Consider the following 18,888-nt stretch of genomic DNA (forward strand, 5'->3'; position numbering starts at 1 on the left):
CATTAGAGGGGCAGCTGTCTTCTGGACTCTTAAATATCTAGGAAATCTGCAGAAGGTCTTGGTAGGGATTGCTACCTGTTAAAATCAGTACATTTAATTCTTGTAAGAAAAGCACATTTTAAGAGACAGTACCATGGCTTATGGGTTCCAAATGTAATTTTGTCTTGCCACAGCAAAGTTCCATTGAGTTTATTTTTTTCTTATTCTTAAGATCTGATGCATCTTCCCTGATCCTGCCCCTGCCCCCCCTTTGACAAGATCTGTAAATAAGGACTCCAGCAGAGAGCATATCCCATTAGCAATAACACATTCTGTATTAGCATTTTCCTGGCTATCACAGGCCTTTTTTGTCAAATACATGTATGTTCTGCCATCACATCACTGTGTCTCCTCCTCTTTTTTTTTTTACTTTTATGATTGATAAATATATGTAAATACTCTGCTTTCTGAGCTTAGAGTTTTGAGTACACAGTGGATATTGCAAAAACAAATGACCACTGTGAGGGAAGAATTTGGGGTCCTGTCTTCAGGGTTGTATGCCTCCTTCCCCAACAGTGAATAGGTGCCAGTAGCTGGGAAGCAAGGGACAAATGTAGTGGAGAAACTATAAAGTGCATGGACACATGCACCTACATAGCCTATTGATGATAGTACTTCTAATAAAGTACTAGGAATAGTTTTTGTACATATTTGAAGTGGCAGCTTGTTTGCTTCTGGGTTTGTTTGGTTTTTTAGTGTTTTGAACTATTTCCAGCGATCAATAAATTCTCTCTTTCCCCCTAGAAACAGGAATTTTGGTCTGGGATTTGGGTCTTATTGATTTTTTTTTCTCTTTTTTTTTTTTCTTTCTTACCTTGCTGAGTCTGACCATTATTTTTTCAGACCAAACTAATAGTTGCCCTTAAAAGAGTTCACAGGTATGGGCTCAAAAAAATCACACAACTATGTAGTAGATGGTCATAGATAGATTACTTAAAGATTTCAATTGCTTACTTAATTGAGGAGGGAAAGTCTTTTTGCAGTATGGAAAAAAGGGACACTGCCAACTTTGATGCAGTTTTTTGGATTTTTTCACATCTGCTGTTGGGATGCTTTAAGAAGGGCACCTGTTCTTTGCCCTTTGTCTGGGCATTCCAGTGCTGTTCATACTTCTGTGGTACACTTCTGATGAGCAGTTACTGAGAAAATTGCAAATGGCAACATGAGTATGTGAACTTAAAGTGTGTTCATTCTTCAGAGCCTTCAAGACCCTCCTACCTGAAAATTTTTCCCAAAGAACCCATGATATTACCTATCAAGAACTAAATGATTGATGCCTCCTTGTGTTGGTTCCATCGCATTGTGAAATGTAGTTGAAAGAGAAGGACAGCAAGTTCCTCTCATCCCTACCTGATTATTAAGAATGGTGAAATCTTAGGAGGCCACCACCTGGGAAAAATGGAGGAGTTTGCTTAGGTCAATATTAAAACTCAAAAAATATTGTTCCTTTTTATATAACTACTGTTTGTTCACCGTGAGAGAGACTAAAGGGTCCTGTATCAAGAAAGATGTAGATGGAACACTGAAAAGCAAGGCAATACTTTTACTCACTTATTTAATACGTTGTCTTTGCCATTTTAGTAGTGTCATTTTATTACTGTCTACATACTTTCAAGGAGACAGACAAATATGTAAATACATTGTTCAGAAGGGTTATAATTTTCAGACTTACCACAGAATTTAAATATTTCAGTCTTTATTCAAAATATGCAGTATGGACAGTTGATTCCCAGTAAATCGGCATTATTTTAAATGGAAATATTTTACTTCTGTTGGAAAAAATTCGATCTATACATGTGCAGATAATGTCATGATTGTTTTGCAGCTGTAAATGTCACGCTTCATTCTCACCTGTTCCAGAGGGTCATTGAGAAGATTGCATACTAAGTGCTTGCAGAATACTTAGCATGGAAATACCTCACAATTAAATAGTACTTTCAATTGTTCTTAAGCATTTTATGAAGACAAATCATATTTTCATTTCAGGGACTTCCACTGCCTTTTTTCTTTCCACCCATGTCAGATTCTTATCTAACATGACTTCTTGTCTGGACTTCTTAGTCAAGCAGTGGTGTCATAGGTGTCCCATTTAAAAAATGAAAAAGGTTACAGTCCCAGGAATAGATAGGCACACATCTTTCAGATGCGATCAGGGAAGTATCAACAGGATTCTAAGAAACTAGCTGGAAAAATCTCCCACTTATTGAGTCTCTGTAATTCTTTGTCTAATGCTTCCTCTCTTTCCTTACCTAACTTCCTGTGCTTTTCTCACTGGCTGTGTATCATTTCTCTTTCATCAAATCTTGAATGTGAAAAGGTATTTATAGGACCTGACTTAGCAGGCTTCATGCTGGTTAGGGAGCATAATTACTTCCATTTTTTGTTTCCTTTCTTTTTTTGGTTGTATTTATACTTGATGTGTTCTTTAAAAAAAAATACAAGTGGGAGAAATATAAGCAGGGTCAGTAACAGTAAGTGATGCCTGCCTTCCTAGTCTGTCTTAACCTGACTTCTTTTTCCTTCAACTCATTGTATCACGCAGGGCTATTCTCTGCAGTTCAGATGCTTTAACTCTGTATCCTACCCATTGATTCTGCCATTTTGGTTATTTACTATTAATTTCCTGCTTTTGTTTTCTGTTCTGCTTTCCTATCTCTTCTCTTCCCTCCTGCCTACTGCTGTTCAAAGTCTCCCCCTGACCCCTTCAGCATTTTTCCCTTCATCTCCCATCACTGCCACTCATGAAGCTACATGATCTGTAATTTTCCTAACATGGGCGGGCAAAATACGGCCCAGGGGTTGGATTTGACCTGCCAATTGATTGTATTTGGCCTGTGGTTGCTCTTGTAGCACTCCATATGGGGCTGAGCCCTGCCCACTCCACTTGGGACAGCCTGTGCTGCATGCCTGCTGGAGGACTTGGCGTTGAGCAGTACACACAGCTTGGTAGCTGCCTGGGTACTGTTCAGCTAGCCCTGTCTCCAGCAGCTCCTCATCCTCCTCCTTCTGCTCCAGCTGTGCTGCTTCAGGCAGTTGGTAGCGCAGGGAGTGGTGGTGGCTGTGGGACACATGTTGGGCACCACATACTTAGCCAGTTAGGGGAGGGAGCTGTAGCCAAGTGGCTCCTGCACCAGCATGAGGGGCTTCAGCTCCCAATTACCTTCTAGCCACTCCACCCAGAGTGGCATGGCAGGGGCAGGAGGAGGAAGAACCTGGAGGTGACAAGAACCAAGCAGTACCCAGGTGGTTGCAGCAGCACCAGCAGTAGCAGCCCACTGGGAAGCTTTGTGTGTAGCCTGGGTATTCCCTTTCCAACTGAGGGAATTATTGGCAGGGCAGTGTGCTGCAGAGGGACACAACAGTCTAGCGGCCACCTCCGTCCCCTATAGAGTCAGGCCCAGTCAATCAATTACTTAACTATATGCACATTTATTATTGCACCAAAACCATTAAAGGGTAAAGACATAAATTTTGTATGTATGTATGTATATACGCTAAGTTATCATCTTGGAATACTGACATGGAATTAAATTAATTTTGCTAAGCCAGGAATGTATTCTGTGAATAACTGGTTTAAACAGGGTAGTTTTTGGCAAATACTGAGCCAGTGCCAGTATTGTGGGCTCAGAATTTATTGATCTGTACAGATCTATTGTCTCCAAAAAATGTCACTTGAGAAGGATAAAGAAGTTAATAGAGATAGCATTTATCTCAAGCATCATCAGCCTTGTGACAATCTCTTCCTTTTGAAAGTGCTTAAATACAAAACACTATATTGTTGTGCCTGCGATGAGCAAGAATTTCCTGCCATTTTAGCCTATGTTGGTGAAGTAGAACATAACATTGCATTTCAGCATTGTTCTTTGTTGTATCTCCTTTTTTTCTTCTTTTTTTCCCCTTTATGGTATTTATTGGAGTTATGCAGGTTTCATAGGCCATGATAGACAGCCTGCTATAAAAGTTAGGATTGATGCATGTGAACTACAGTTTAAATTGACCTGATTTGAGGAATATTTCCTTGCTTCTAGGTACATATGAAACTACAGTTTGCAGACTTTGGATGTTAAGAGCTGTGCCATTTTTGGCTTTAGTAGATCAGAGCAGGCACTGACTTTATGGCTGCAGATTAGGGGCTTAAGTCAGGCCTGAGGCCTTGCAGCCAATATTGCTAGTATTAATTAACAAGCGCACTGTTCATTTTACAAGATCTGGAGTGCAACATGCCCATCTCTGTCCGGTCAATGTTGCATGGAGTTCCCAATACACAAGACACAAGAATGACATACTTTAATTCCAGTTCTTCAACTAGGGAGGGAGGGAGATATGGAGTGTTAATCTATGCAAGGATTCACTCACAGGAGATTCTCTTACTAACATTTCAGGCTGCTTTTCCATGATGTGGATTCACATCATGGAAAAGAGGTAAATACCAGCTTCTGTAGACTGGGAGATATGTAGGGACAGATGAGAGATGCATATTTTTTGGGCAGAGGCACTGTGTTCTTATAGCTATTTTAAAGCTCTCTTTACTGACAGATAAGCGCCTTACAACCGAGGGGGGGGAAAAAGTCCCGGTTTTGTTTTGCCTTAGAAGAGGATTTTCTATCCCCTACCTGTCTTCATGGTAGTTGTGGGTAACACAACTGTAGCTGTTTGTTCATGATATATTGTTTCTGCTTCTTAGAGGGAGGTTAAAAATCTGTTGACTTCTGAAAGGAGCTGAAATACTGTTTGGATCCAAGGCTAGCTATTGTGATGCTTGGGGTTAACTTTAGTGCACACACGGTGCAGTGCACACACAGCATTGATGTGCTTTAACACCTGCATGTGTAGATGCTGGCCTATTCCCACTTACTGTGCAGTAACTTTAAGCCAGTGTAAATGCATGTGTAGACACACCCAGTGAATCTTTACTTGGAGTTGCATACAAATAGGGGAAAACAGCCCCAGAGTTGCCCAGGTATCTCCTTTCTGGTCTAGTGGATGGAAAGCTTTGCCAAGATCAGGAAGATATTGACCAGAATGTCCTGGGGGTTTGCGGAACTACAAATGAGATGCTCTGGGTTCAGGGAGAAACCAAAAACATCAGCATGGGAAACATTCTCCTACTGGCCATTTGGAGTAATTGCAGTTACCTCCAAACAGGAGCAGGAAGAGGAATTGGAACAAGAACACCTGTTCAGGGTGCAGGAAGCTTGAAGGCAAACATGTATGCAGGAAGTCATCACAGTGTCACAGGTTGTTAAGTGCCCAGGAGTCAGGACTGTCCCCAGGTCCATTGCATTTGCTGTGGGGAGGAGGGGCTACCTGCCCCCTCTACATGATCTGGTGGTCTGGCCTTTAAAGCTCCTGGGAAGAATTGGACTCTGGAATCTTCTAGCTGTTTGGAACAGAACTGAAGTTGACTGGTTAAATTAAATACAAAAGATGCTTTGAGATTATGGAGAGTTGGGGAAAGCCAAAATAATTTAGATTTTTTTTTTTTTTTTTGGCAGAAGGGTACATGGAGTGGCTGTTAAAGCTCAGTGTGAGTTCTGTTCTGAGGGTATGACTTGAAGATAGAGTGGACAAACACTTTTTCAGTTCTTGTGATAGGTATCAAGTCACTGTCAAAGATATATTGTAGTCAAAGAACAAGGAAGGCTCTTATAGCCTTATACAGCCTTATATAAGGTGTCAGGCCTTATAAAAAGATATATTGTGTCAAAGGGCAAACTGGTGTGAAACTCTTGCCTTGCCCCCACCCCTTTCTCCTACTTAAACTTCACCATCTTTATAAGGCACAGATTCTTTTAATGAAGATGCGAGAAATAGTGAGATCAAAGCTAGCTTTATTTCTGTATAGTTTAATAATAATTTTGCTACTTCCAAGGCAGGTGGTGCTCTCCCCTACCTTGGAGGTTCTGACCCCAGCACTCTTTCCTGCCTAGGCAGGGGATTGGACTTAATAATCTGTTAAGGTCCCTTCTGCCCCTAGAATCTATGAATTTGGTACTGAAGCTCATGAATGGATTCATAAACTTCAGTACCAAGAATTCCTACTCCTGGAAAGTCTTCAAATATTCATCATTGCTATTCAGAGATTTTTTTTTTTTTTTGGATCAAAGGTCTGGCAACCAGAAAAATGAACTCTATTATATGTTCGCTGGAGATATTTATGGTGGTAATACACCATTCCATATAGTTGAAAATCCTTATAGGCTGTACATTTTTTAAAAATTGCTTTCTATTTACAAAGTCCTGAGTAGGAAATGGTTTGTAGAAAGTCTTTTGAAACAGATGTGAAAAAGTATGTTGATGTTCTTAGTGCAAAAGCTCCTCCTGTGCCCCTAGTGTCTGGTGCATACAACAACATTCACAATGACGGTGCCATTAATTTTATGGTAACACCTTCAGGAACCAGAGTTTTACCAATACCAAGACACAACCAGGCATCACCACATAACCTGATATATTTCTGATAAATTTAAAAATATCATCAATTAATTTGGTCCACAAAAGATTATTCTGGTTGCAGGTGACAATGTTGCTAATATGAAAGCTCTTGACTTTATTGATAAAGGAGTATCTATACCTTCTGTGTTATGGGTGTGCTACTTGTGATACAGCTCTTCATTTATGATGCTGAATATTTGACAACCTGTGCATCACATGTATCAAAACTGAGAAGCATTGTCAAGTTTTTTAAAGACAGGTACCAGTAGCCATATTTCAGTGTCTCTCTTAGATCTCATTAAAAATGTTCAAACATGCAAGAAAGTCCTTCAGTCAGTTGTCATTGAAGGAGTGTCTGGGTGTTGTCTTCATATAAGCTGTGCTGACATTCTTGATGATAACATCTTTTGGCCAAGAAACTCAAAATTTATTTTAATGTTTGATCCTGTTGCTCAGTTCATTCAGAATATGGAAAAGGATGCTACAAATGAGCTAAGAATGAATCTCTGATCATTAAGAAACCTTAGTTACGAGAATACTGAACAAAGTCCACTTACAAAAGCCAGAAAAAAAAATAGACAAAATAATAGCATGAGAAAAGAATCAAGTGATCACTCCTACACATAATGCTGCCTGCCTCCTTGATGGTTATTTCCAGGGCCATGACCTTTCAGACGATGAATATGATTCAGCTTGCAGCCTTACAGTAGCTGAAGCAAATTGTAAAAGATTTAAAAGAAACACAAAGTTTTGTTGGAGGTAGCAAATTATAAAGCAACAGCAGCCCATTTAGTCATAAAACAATGTGGAGTGCAACCTCTGCAGTAGTTTCTGCAAAACAACTTGCTCCTTCATCACACTGAAAAGGGTTTTGTCCTTCTTACAGTCTAGCTGCAGTGGTAGAAATACTTTTAACACTTGAATGCAATACTGTGTATACAGAACAAAATTGGTCAGTTTGGGGAATCATGCAGAATTGAACTGATGACTCCCACTGCTAGGGAGCTGGTGACTGTATATTACTATTTACCATTAGAAAAGAAAACGGAAGATGAAGAGTTAACACTATTCAGATGAAAAGGATTAAGCCACTGATGATGAAGCAATGTAAAACACTAGAAGAATTGGTCTTCTGCCTTCTTAGCACACCTGCATATGAAAACTGACAGTTAGAGTTGTCGTGTATACATTTATTTTTGTTTATAGTCCTTTTAAATTTTAATTTTGTAACCGTTTGGTCTGATCCTGGGTTCTTAGAACAAAAACCAAGGAGAAGAGCATGAATTCTTTAGTTTGGAATATTGTTCACATTTATACTTAGCTAACCTTGTTAGTTATAAGAATTAAGTACACTTTTTTAGAATTGTGTTTCACAATAACAGTTAACTTTTCTGTAATTAAGAAGTATCAAACCCATTGAAGAGTAAAGTCTTTGTCTTTTGTTGTTCTAACGAATTATGCTTAAAATGCTTGAGTGTTATCTGACAATATTTACCTGGTCAGTTGAGCAAGTATTTTTTGACCAGTTAAATTCCCAACCCTACTTCCATGGATTTGGTCCTAGCTATCTGTGTGTTCACCTCTTCTTTTATGACCTGGCATCTGCTAATATTCCACCCAGAAAATGGACTAATAGAAACTTGGGAGGTGGATTAAGACATTTACAAAATAGGTTTGACACTTCTTAGGATAAGAGATAGTAGTAATCACCTAGAAATAACCATTTCATCCATAATCCCAAACTGTTTTTTCCTTTTCTTACAAAAAGAAAAAAACAGTATAAGCAATAATTTGCTTCTGCCAAATGAACCAAATTGTTCTGACTTCTGGTTGAACAAAATATTTCTTGTTGAACAGTATAACATATAGAAAATCTGTGGGCTTGGTTAAACCTGAAGAGAATTTTTCCCCCAGTTTTTTCACTCAGCTCTAATCTTAATGCCAAAACTAATAATGAGTAATGAAGTATAAGTTAATGGCTCATACCAGTATGCTTCTGTTCACACAAGCCACATGTGCAGAGAGAGAGAGAGAGAGAGGGTTTACCATCACAATAGTCTGTCCATTTGCTGTCAGAAATAAAGGTTTCGTTTATGTAGTCATAACTGTGCCATCTTAAGCATGCTTCTTCTGCTGCTTTCATTGGAACTGCCAACACAGTAGTTGCTACAGATAAACCATGATGAAGTGACCAACTGAATTAAACCTTTTGCATTTAATACCTATTAAAAGTTGGCTGGATTTGTATTGCTAGAAAGTTGTCCTTTGTCACAGTCTTAACTGAAGTTCAACTCCTGAGACCTGTTTAACCATCATATAACGGGAGTTATAATGATGGAGAATAGCTCTCTCCTATTCCTTTTCTATAAGTAGTTTTCAGAAGGGTCTTTCTCTGCAGACAGAGTGCAGTTAATATGATGGGATTTTCCTCCCTTTCATCTTTCAAAAGACTCATTCCTCCCAGACGATTACTTTTTTTATTGAGTGGCCTCTTACAAATGTGGCAAATAAACACACAAAAGCAGCACAGGAGTTGACCAATGCCCCCCTGAATACAAAACAGGAATTGCAGTGGTTTTAGTTGTAACAATCTTTCGATTTTTTTTTTTTTTTTTTATCTCCTTATGGACCATAATATGATTATTCTTTTTCCCCTCCGAGCACCTTTAAATCTAATCCATCAATCTGCTCTGAGATAATACCCTATTTTTTGCTGAGAAGCATATTTTAAAATGCTTTCAGTTTTTAAAGGCTAAAAGCTTTTGACCCTTCCTGTTACCATAGTATATCACTAAAACCTACCCTTTGCCTACTGCTTCATCTACCATATCTCTGATAAATAACCTGGATAAATTAGCCCTATTATGGTATTGAAACCTGGTTGTTCCTTAAGGTTTAAAACCATGAGGGTTGTACTTAAACAATAGTTATTAAATATAAATACATAAAACCATACCCTGGCAAAAAAAGTCATTGTTCATACTCTCTCTATTCTGACACTCTGCAAAACTTGTTTAAGCAGGTATAATTTGTTATGGGAAAATAAGCCCTAACTCCAGTTCCTTGTGCTGGTGTCCTATGCTGAACTTTTTCCTTTCTCTCTGATCTTTTTAATAGGGCTGCCTATTAGACATAGCCTTTAGTAATCTCCTCTTCCTTTCTGACATTATATTAATAATGTCTATCACTTATCATCAGAAGATAACAAGGCAGGTTACAAAGGAAGTCAGTATCGTTATCCCCATTTAGGACTTGGATTTCTCATATCTCCTTGTGGTTGGTTGCTATCGCATCAGTTGATCATCCCATCCCATCTTGACCCCCTTTTAGATTTTGGTTATATCATGTTACTAAAAAACCCCCAAAACATCACAGGTGCAACCATGAGTTCAGTTTTAGTTGTTGAGCTTGCTGATGAAATTTTCTGTTGTAAACACAACCAAAGGTGTGTGCCCTAGTGTCTCCACAGAAGGAAGGTATTTACTTTCCATGTGGCTCCTGCCGTATCCATTGCATTTCACTTTCATCCTCCATATCATGCCTTTAATATCCCAAACAAGCACTGCTCTTCACCCATGCTTTGGCACATTGTCTTAGCAGTAGGTGTCCCAGCTCATTCTTTGCCTCGTATATGAGCTGAAAGAGACCGGGCTTATGTAACTGTTATAATTCTTTTAACAGTAATTCTGCTCTCACATATATGAGTTATACTGATTGGCATTGATCTGTCAGTACCTTTTTCCATCTGAAAACCACCTTTTATATACCAATTTTGTAGTGTTGTATATGCTAATTGTCTTTCTTTCTGGCTCACACAGCTGCAATACTGTCTCTGAGAGCTGGGAATACATTGAAAAAAGTTGATTGCTTGTGTATGCTTATGGTTTTTTTTATTTTAAATGTGAAAAGGTTTAGGGCAGAATAGTCTGTGCAGCATTCTTTTAAATTACAAATTTCTCTAAATAGGAACAGTGATATTGCAAGCTGGGCTAACAAATACAAGCCTTCAGTTTTTCAATTGTGTTGGTTTTAATGAAGCCAAAAGTTAACATTTAATCTTACAATTGTGAAAGGTAAATGTGGAACATTCTCCTATTCAGGTCACTTTCTAATTAGGAAGTAGACTATTTGGGACTCGGAACTGATTATAAGCTTCCAACTGAACTAAACAGCTCCAAACCTTTTTACTCACTGGTTTCCAATTCAGGTTTTTATCCCCCAGGGGTATTTCACTCCACCTGCTGAAAGATTTCTAAGCCTCTATTAAAGAAACTATAGAAATGAAACCCAGCGAAATCCAGAGGGATGAAATGCAGAATTGCAATAGTCTGAGATGGTTTAAAGTTTGGCATGCTGCAAGTCCCAGTTGCCTTTTGGAAATCTTTGTTGCAGACTTCTGTGCTTTGGGGCCGCCTTCTGGGCAGTGGTGGCAGCTTGACAATATTTTTCTGTATTGACTGAAGTCTTCAGAAGAGGTACAGATCTGAAAGTGAATGTCAGGAGGGGGGAGACAGCATGCTAATAAAATGAAGCATAGATATATCCCTCCAAAACATGTCATCATAACAAGGGATGAATTAAAGAATGCCAGCTGTCTGTGACAGAGTGATATATCATTTCATAAAGGTAATGGGCTTATTGCATACAAATGAGTTTTGGTAACCACTGATTGTCTGAAATATATGTAAAACTCACTGGGTAGATACCTAAATAGTTAGCAACTATCAGCATCACCAGAAACCCAACTTTTAGCTTGCAGCAGCAACAATAATTGGGTGTGTAAAGCATCTGTCTTGCATATGAGACTGAATGTATAGATAAACTGTTTTGAAATGAAAACTTCATAATTTTACAAGAAGCAAAATGCAACACCTTAAGACCTGAAAGCTGATACCCTTGTTTCAGCCTTTTGTTTCAAGTCACATTTGCATGCTCACAGAGCAGTCTCAACACAAGAGAAATTCTTCTCCCAGGAGAGCCTTTCATCACTCATCCTTCTGTGAAATACGAAACACCATAACAAGTAAGAAGCATAATTCAACATCCTGCTTGCCATCAGACAACTCTGAGGTAAACAGACTACTGCAACTCTTATCTGATCCCGTTTTGCATAAAATGAACTTTTACAACCAGGAGATCTCACACTACCTTTCAGCTCTCCTATGGTCCCCATTTACAAGAAGGTGAGAAAGCAGGACCCAGGTAACTATAGGCCAGTTAGTCTTACCTCACTCCTTGGGAAAACCTTTGAGAAAATTATCAAGTAACACATCTGCAAGGGCCCAGCAGGGGAGGTAATGCTCAGGGGCAACCAGCCTGGGTTCAGTGAGGGCAGATCCTGCCTGACTAACCTGGTTTTCTTTTATGATCAGGTCACAACGTCACTGGATGAGGGCATTGAGGTGGATATCATCTTCCTGGACTTTAAGAAGGCCTTTGGCATGGTTTCCCATCACATTCTCTCTAAAAAAAAAACTAGGTGACTGTGGCATTAATGCCTACACAGTCACATGGGTGGCAAATTAGCTAGATGGTCACACCCAGAGAGTGGTGGTGGATGCGTCATTTTTTATGTGGAGGGATGTGGGCAGTGGAGTCCCCCAGGGCTCTGTCCCAGGGCCTGTACTGTTCAACATCTTTATCAGTGATGTGGATGTGGGTGTGGAAAGCACGCCATCCAGATTCACTGATAACACCAAGATGTGGGGCGAGGTCGATATGCTGGAAGGGAGGGACAGAATCCAGTTAGATCTAGACAGGTTACAGAAGTGGGCGGATGTGAATAGGATGGAATTCAACACAGACAAGTGCAGGGTGCTGCATCTAGGGAGAAGGAACCAGCAACACACCTATAGGCTGGGGAATACCCCTCTTGTCAAAACAGTGGCAGAAAGGGATCTTGGAGTTATTGTTGACTTTGGGATGAACATGAGCTGCCAATGCGAGGGAAGCGGTTAGTAAGGCTAACCGCACCTTGTCGTGCATTTACAGATGCATCACAAGCAGGTCCAGGGTGGTGATCCTTTCCTTCTATGTGGCATTGGTCAAGCCACAGTTGGGGTACTGCATCCAGTTCTGGGCACTGCACTTCAAGAGGGATGTGGCTAGCATTGAGAGGGTCCAGAGGAGGGCCACTTGCATTGTCAAGGAGCACTGGGTCAGGCCCTACGAAGAGAGGCTGAAGGGCCTGAATCTATTCAACCTCCACAAGAGAAGACTGAGAGGGATCTGGTGGCCATTTACAAACTCAGCGGGGGAGACCAGCGAGAATTGGGGGAGGCTCTGTTCCCCTGGGTGCCCCCGGGGGTTAATAGGAACAATGGCCACAAATGGTTAGAGAGAAGATTCAGGCTGTACATCAGGAGACATTACTTTACAGTTAGGGCTGCCAGGTTCTGGAATGGACTCCCAAGGGAGGTGGTGCTTTCTCCGACCTTGGGGGTCTTCAAGAGGAGGCTGGGTAAGTATTTGGCTGAGGTGTTATGCCCCCCAGGGCAGGGGGTCGGATCTGATGATCTGTTTAGATCCCTTCCGACCCTAAGCACTATGAAACTCTATGAATTTTCATTTTCACCTGGGAGAAATTTTACAATCTTTGCACTCTCCTATGCCTGAGGAAGTGTGTGTATGCCTGAAAGACTGCAAATAAAGCAATTTTTTTCAACTATCTAGTTGGTCTAATAAAAGATTTCCCAAGAGTTTTGATTAGATAACAAGAAGTACTCTTATATGTTGTATTTGCAGTAATCACTGTTCTACATTATACTTGCCCAGTTGACTTCAGTAGAATTACTTGGGTGAGGCAAGCAGGATTTTGCTTGCATCATGAGAGAGATGTTACAGTCTTAACTTGCTCGTGCCTACTGATATTTATCGGTTGCTAAAAGATACGATCATGGAACTATTAGTCAAACTGCGGTAGTTTTCCTTATTGAAGTCTATTGCACAATCTCAAATCAGAGATGTTGTGTGGGTTTCCTCCCTCCAGAGTTGAAACTATTTTCTTTGGAGAAGGAAGTTATCAATAGACCAGATTCTGGCATTGATAATATTGTAATAATGTGTAGCTTTTGTAGAACCCAAAAATATTACTAAGGATTTTTTTGGATAAAAACAAATGGAAGGACAGGATTCTTTTTTGTGCCCTCAACACCCCGTCGCACCCCATCAGTATTTTTAGGTTCTTCTGTGGGCCCTGCAGTAGCAATACAAATAGCTGCACTAATATGTACTGATAAGACATTTATATAAGCTGAAGTTTTTCATAAAATGCCACTAAAACCAGCCTTGTTAATTTCACCTCCATTCATAAAAAGAAGATAGAATCAATATTCCCCAGACTAGAAAATGACAAATAGGGGAACAATATTTACTTTAGGCTTTAAAGAGGATATTACCAGCAATCAATAGAGGCAAAAATATTTGACAGAATCTTTCCCCAGGCTCTCCAATAGGAACCATATACAAATATGTGTTTGAAAGTAATTTAAGCTAATATATACATTTGCAAAGTTTACTTTTTTATTTCACAAAGTTGGACAACAGAATGTGAGCAAATAATGAAAGCAGATATCAAACCCTTTGAGTGTATTTTGTTGCTGCTGTTGTTTTTCATCCTTAATTTTAGTAAGAATTACCAGTTTTTTCCAGCATTTGTGTGAGTGGTAATAATCCTTCCAGTAGGGAATCATACACAGAACACATTTAGGCAACTGGATCTGTCTGGGGGTAACTCTGAGCCCAGCCAGAACCCATTGACTTCTGTAGGGCATTGCTGTAGTATAAATATTTACCTGTGTGCACATGAATGCAGACTTGAAAACAGCACTGTAAGAATGTATAAAACACACAATGATAGAGATGTGCTGCTTTGCTGAACTTTCTTGACCATGTTCTCTGTGATCACTTTTATTTAATGAAAATATTTGGATCTGGTTTTTGAAAACTGTAACTACGTATGGCAGAATTTTCCTCCTGATACACTTGCATGTTGGATTAGCATTAACATGAAATGAGTAACTCCAGAGGGACAAATTCTGCCTTAGCTGCCTATTTATGACTTGTATTGAATTCAGTGAATTTGCATGCCCGAGTCTGACTGCAGATTTTACTCTGCTTGTAAATAAAGGTTGGCAAAGAGAACAGTTTGAAGATATCATGTGCTGTTATAATGCTGAGCAATTATAATGCACCTTTTAGTTGACCTAAGGGAAGGGCTTATTTTATTCCCATTACATTTATTATCCCAGTATTACTTTCAGCACAGATTGCTTAATAAAACTAAATTCTGCCTAAATTAGACTGGATTGTACTTTTTCTGTTATTGAACTTTCATTTGTATTATTCAGAACCTTTAAAATTATCTATTGAGATGGGTTTTAGTGACTTAAAGTGGCTATTTATGTGGAGTTTAATGATTAATATGTGAGTGCTTTTAGTGGGCTTTTAGCAGGGTTGCAGTTCTAATTCTGTTTACTTAAAAATGTAAATCCATTGTTCCTTACTATTGAGAGTAGTGGGAATATCAAAATCCTAAAAATTCAAAATGGTTTAAATTGGTGGTGCCCAACTGTTTTGCCTCATAAGCCAAGTGAGTGGTTAGTCCATAAATCTAATCTGGTGCATGGGGTCAATCTGGCTGGGGCCTCATCTGGTGCATGGCCCTGGCTCCAGCTCTTCATGCCAGATTGGGCCACCAGCACTGGCCCCACATGAAGGGCCATGTTATTGAGCACCTGGGGCTTGGAAATTTGGCAGCAGACGCATGGTGGAAGTATTAATTGCGACTGCTCCCCTGCCACCAAATTTCCACAGCCATGAGGAGTCCTGTGAGCTGGATGATATGGCTCTGCAGGCTAGATCTGGCCTGTGGGCTGGAGGTCAAGTACCACTGGTTTAAACCAGAAGCATGTCTAGGGTGGGGCGACCAGGCAGCTGTCCTTTGTGCTGACTTGGGTGGGAGGGTGGAAAAATATCAGATGCTGCCACAGCCTCACAGTCACACCAGTGGCACATTGGTAGTGAGAAGTCATCACTCCCCTCCATGCTTTCCACTGCCCTAGGTGCCTGGCTGTTCTATTCTACTTCTGGATTAAACCTTGAGCATTATGGTGAATATACAGAATATTTGGCACCTATCAAAATGCTATATATAAACAAAACATTTTCTCTAGTGAAGGCAGTTGCAGGTGGGCCAGATTTGGATATCCTTAGTCATACTGAGAAAACCTTTAATCTAGGAACATGCTTTAAATTAAATAAGAAGCTGTGATCACCCACTAAATGCTATGGTGTCTTTTCCCCTTTTCCTGTTTTTGTTTTGTTTTGTTTTGTTTTAAATTAAACTGTAGGGTAAACTGAAGGAGAATCATACCTGTGGTATGCTGAGAGCTTAAGGCCGTGGTTTACAGGACTGTTTTCCATTCAGCAGGTTGAAAGATCCTGTATTTTGCATTCTGTACATTGTTAGTACTCAAGTTTATGATCAAAAAGAACGTTGAAGCAGTGGGAAATTGTATACAGTTTTAGGCATGTAATTTAAGATTTCTTGGATTTTTTCTTTAATGGCCTCCTTGGTTAAGACTTAAGTGTTAAGTGCCTACACATGGAGAAAAGCTAGGTCGATTTCTGCCCCTCCCTCTCCCTCCAATTTCCTCAGAAGAGCTCATGTTGTTTATTACTGGGGATGATGGAGTTAACTGACCAAAGAATTCAGATCTTTGAGTGACCATTGCTTTTACTGAGTAGAATTAGGCTAAGTGAGCTCTGTAGCTCTTGCTTTGTGTGTGTGTGTGTGTTGGGGGGGGGAACAAAGAAAAAAAGAAACCAAATGTAGAGATGCCAATAAGTTACCTTTCTAACTTGCATTCACTTACAAATAGATCCTTCAATTCACTTTTCGTCTGTCACACTGAATTTTTATACCAGTATTACCTACTTAAAAGTAAATGTCTTCCTCGGATTGGTTAGACATTGGTATTGATCCTGTTTTACTGAGATAGAATCACAGCTGATGTTTAGTGGGTAAGAATAGTCTGGTTTTATGTAAGTAACTGCTATGCAAATATATATGTATTGTAATTTATGGTACTGTAGGAAGAGACCAAGCTTTTACTTCAGCGGATCTCTGTAAAGAATGATATCGACTCCTTAGTATTCTTAATCTAAAATGTTATCACAGTACTAATTGGTACTATTGCAAAGCTCTTCTCTAAGAAATGACAAAGGAGCAGTGGTTGAGCCCAAGATTTATCATTCAAATGTGCTTTACTAAAAGTAATACATATACTGTCTTCCTCTCTGTCTTTCTGTCCCTCTAAGTTTTTTTTTTTAAGTACAGATGGGCAAATACATTTTTTATGTACAGTTATGCCAAATCTTGCCTAACTCATGATCTCCCTTAATTTTCTCTCTGATCACCAGCTCTCAAGCTTCCCACTTAGGTCTCTTTTCATATTATTTTAACTAACTCACTATCCTAGCTAGCTACTGTATCACGCAATCAATCATGATTCATTCAGGGACCAGCTCAATACACAGTAGCTAGCTACAATAATGAGTTAATGAGCAAGGATTAACACCTAGGAAACCACAGACTAAGGAGAGGAAACCGTCAATACAGAGCCGGGAACTGCTTCAAACTTCACTGTTAAAGGTACAGAAGCCCTGGTTTGAACTAATGAATACTGGAGACCAACTCTTGGGACTGAATACTGATCAACCACTCCCAGATCCTTATTCATCATAACAGGAAATTAATCAGAATTCATCAATGGACTCCCAAGACTGCACATATTCGCAGAAGTGACCACTGGGGCTGACAGCTGCCATGCAGCAGCCACCAAGGGAGATGTCCCATGAGGTCAACGACCCCTGGATTGGGTAAGCCTGAGAATTGGGGAGTCACACAAGTCTGCTAGAGAGGTATAAATGGGAGTGCAGAATGACCCCAATGGCACCCTCTTTGACCTGACCAGCACCCTGCCTGTCCAGCCAGAAGGACCAGCTGGTGTCCTCCTTCTGAAGCAACATTGCACTGAAAGAAGCCTCAACTGGCCATCGACGGTGGACTCCAGCGTTTGGGGATAGGTATATCTTGACACCGGTGCTTAGTATTCATAGCTAGCTACTGTGAGTGTGTCTGTGTGCTTGAATGCATGTGTGTTTCAGGGGATCAGCACCAAGGTTTATGATCTGACTTCTGCTCCATCTAATAAACAAGAATTTTATGATGATCCTGCAAGTTAGTCCTTTGTAGACAACGTTGTGGCTGCAGCAGGGCCTACCAGGCCTGCAGTTTTCACCCTCCTTTGCCCCAAGACATACACAGTGAGTTGCACAAGCATCCATGTCATGAGTTTTGCCTGTCAACATCTAGGGGCACAGGGCCCCAAAAGCCCCCTGCACCCATCTCCTCAACAGCTGGCAGGCTTTGTGGCCTCAGCAGGGGCTAACAGGCCTACAGCTTTCATCCTGCTGCGCCTTAACACACACACAGTGTTACCCGTGTCACGAGTCTTGCTTTTCCACAGCTTGAGCTACAGATTCCCGCCAACTCCTGCACATATCTCCTTGAAACTTGGCAGACTTTGTGGCCTCTGCAGGGGCTAGCATGCCTGCAGTTTTGACCGTGCTGTGGCTTAACATATACACACGATACAAGTTTTGCATTCAAGATTTTTGGGGTGCAGTTTCCCTGAACCCCCTGTACCTACCTCCTTGAAATGTGGCAGGCTTCATGCCTTCAGAAGGGGATACCATTCTGGCAAGTTTCATCCAAATCAAGCCAGAAATGACAAAGTTATAGCCTGTTTCAACCTTCCCTGTTATAGCCTATGGGCAAAATGTCGAAACAGTGACTTGCCTTGTTTTGTTTCATGGCTTTTTCAATTGTATCTGATCTGCTTCAATTTTGCTGTTTTGACCTTGAAACAGTTCGACCTTGAAATGGGTCGAGACAAAACTGGCAGTGAAATTTCTCGCAGCTCTACTATATAATACTAAGTTCACTATACCTAAGGGAAAACTAATATAAATGATATTGTATGCACACCATTAAAAGGAAGATGATGGTTTTAATTGGATAATTTATTTCAGCTTAGAATACTGGAGAGCAAATTATTGCATGTGCTGTTGACTCCCAATTAATCCCTTATGGCTATCCCCTTTGGTCATGTTATTTAACAAGGCTTCACTTACATTATGTTCAGTAATGCATCATGTGCTCCTTACCATGCAACGATGGTTTCAGTGCTGTTTTGCTGGAGGTTGGTTGTCCTTCTAGGACAATTTGCAGGATTAGATCCTGTATAAACTTCAAATGACTGATTATTATGTAGCCTAGCTTGAAATTCACAACCTCCTCTACATACACATGCTGATCGACAGGAAGCTATTTATGTGCTGAAAGACAAA

General features: G+C 40.1%; 1 protein-coding gene and 1 long non-coding RNA gene across 3 annotated transcripts in view; one reads left to right on the plus strand and one right to left on the minus strand.

Moving 5' to 3' along the window:
* Positions 1 to 18,888, plus strand: part of GRID1 (glutamate ionotropic receptor delta type subunit 1) — a 1,072,773-nt gene that overhangs the window by 33,976 nt on the left and 1,019,909 nt on the right. The gene's annotated exons all lie outside the window — the stretch shown is intronic.
* LOC109324050 overlaps positions 1,064 to 18,888 on the minus strand; it is a 35,495-nt gene continuing 17,670 nt past the window's right edge. Inside the window, exon 2 of the long non-coding RNA XR_002104838.1 lies at positions 1,064 to 1,178. This is a non-coding gene — a long non-coding RNA (uncharacterized LOC109324050). The remainder of the gene's footprint in view (positions 1,179 to 18,888) is intronic.

The sequence above is a fragment of the Crocodylus porosus genome, unplaced genomic scaffold, assembly GCF_001723895.1.
Source record: "Crocodylus porosus isolate Cpor-Errol unplaced genomic scaffold, CroPor_comp1, whole genome shotgun sequence".
Lineage (NCBI taxonomy): Eukaryota > Metazoa > Chordata > Crocodylia > Crocodylidae > Crocodylus > Crocodylus porosus.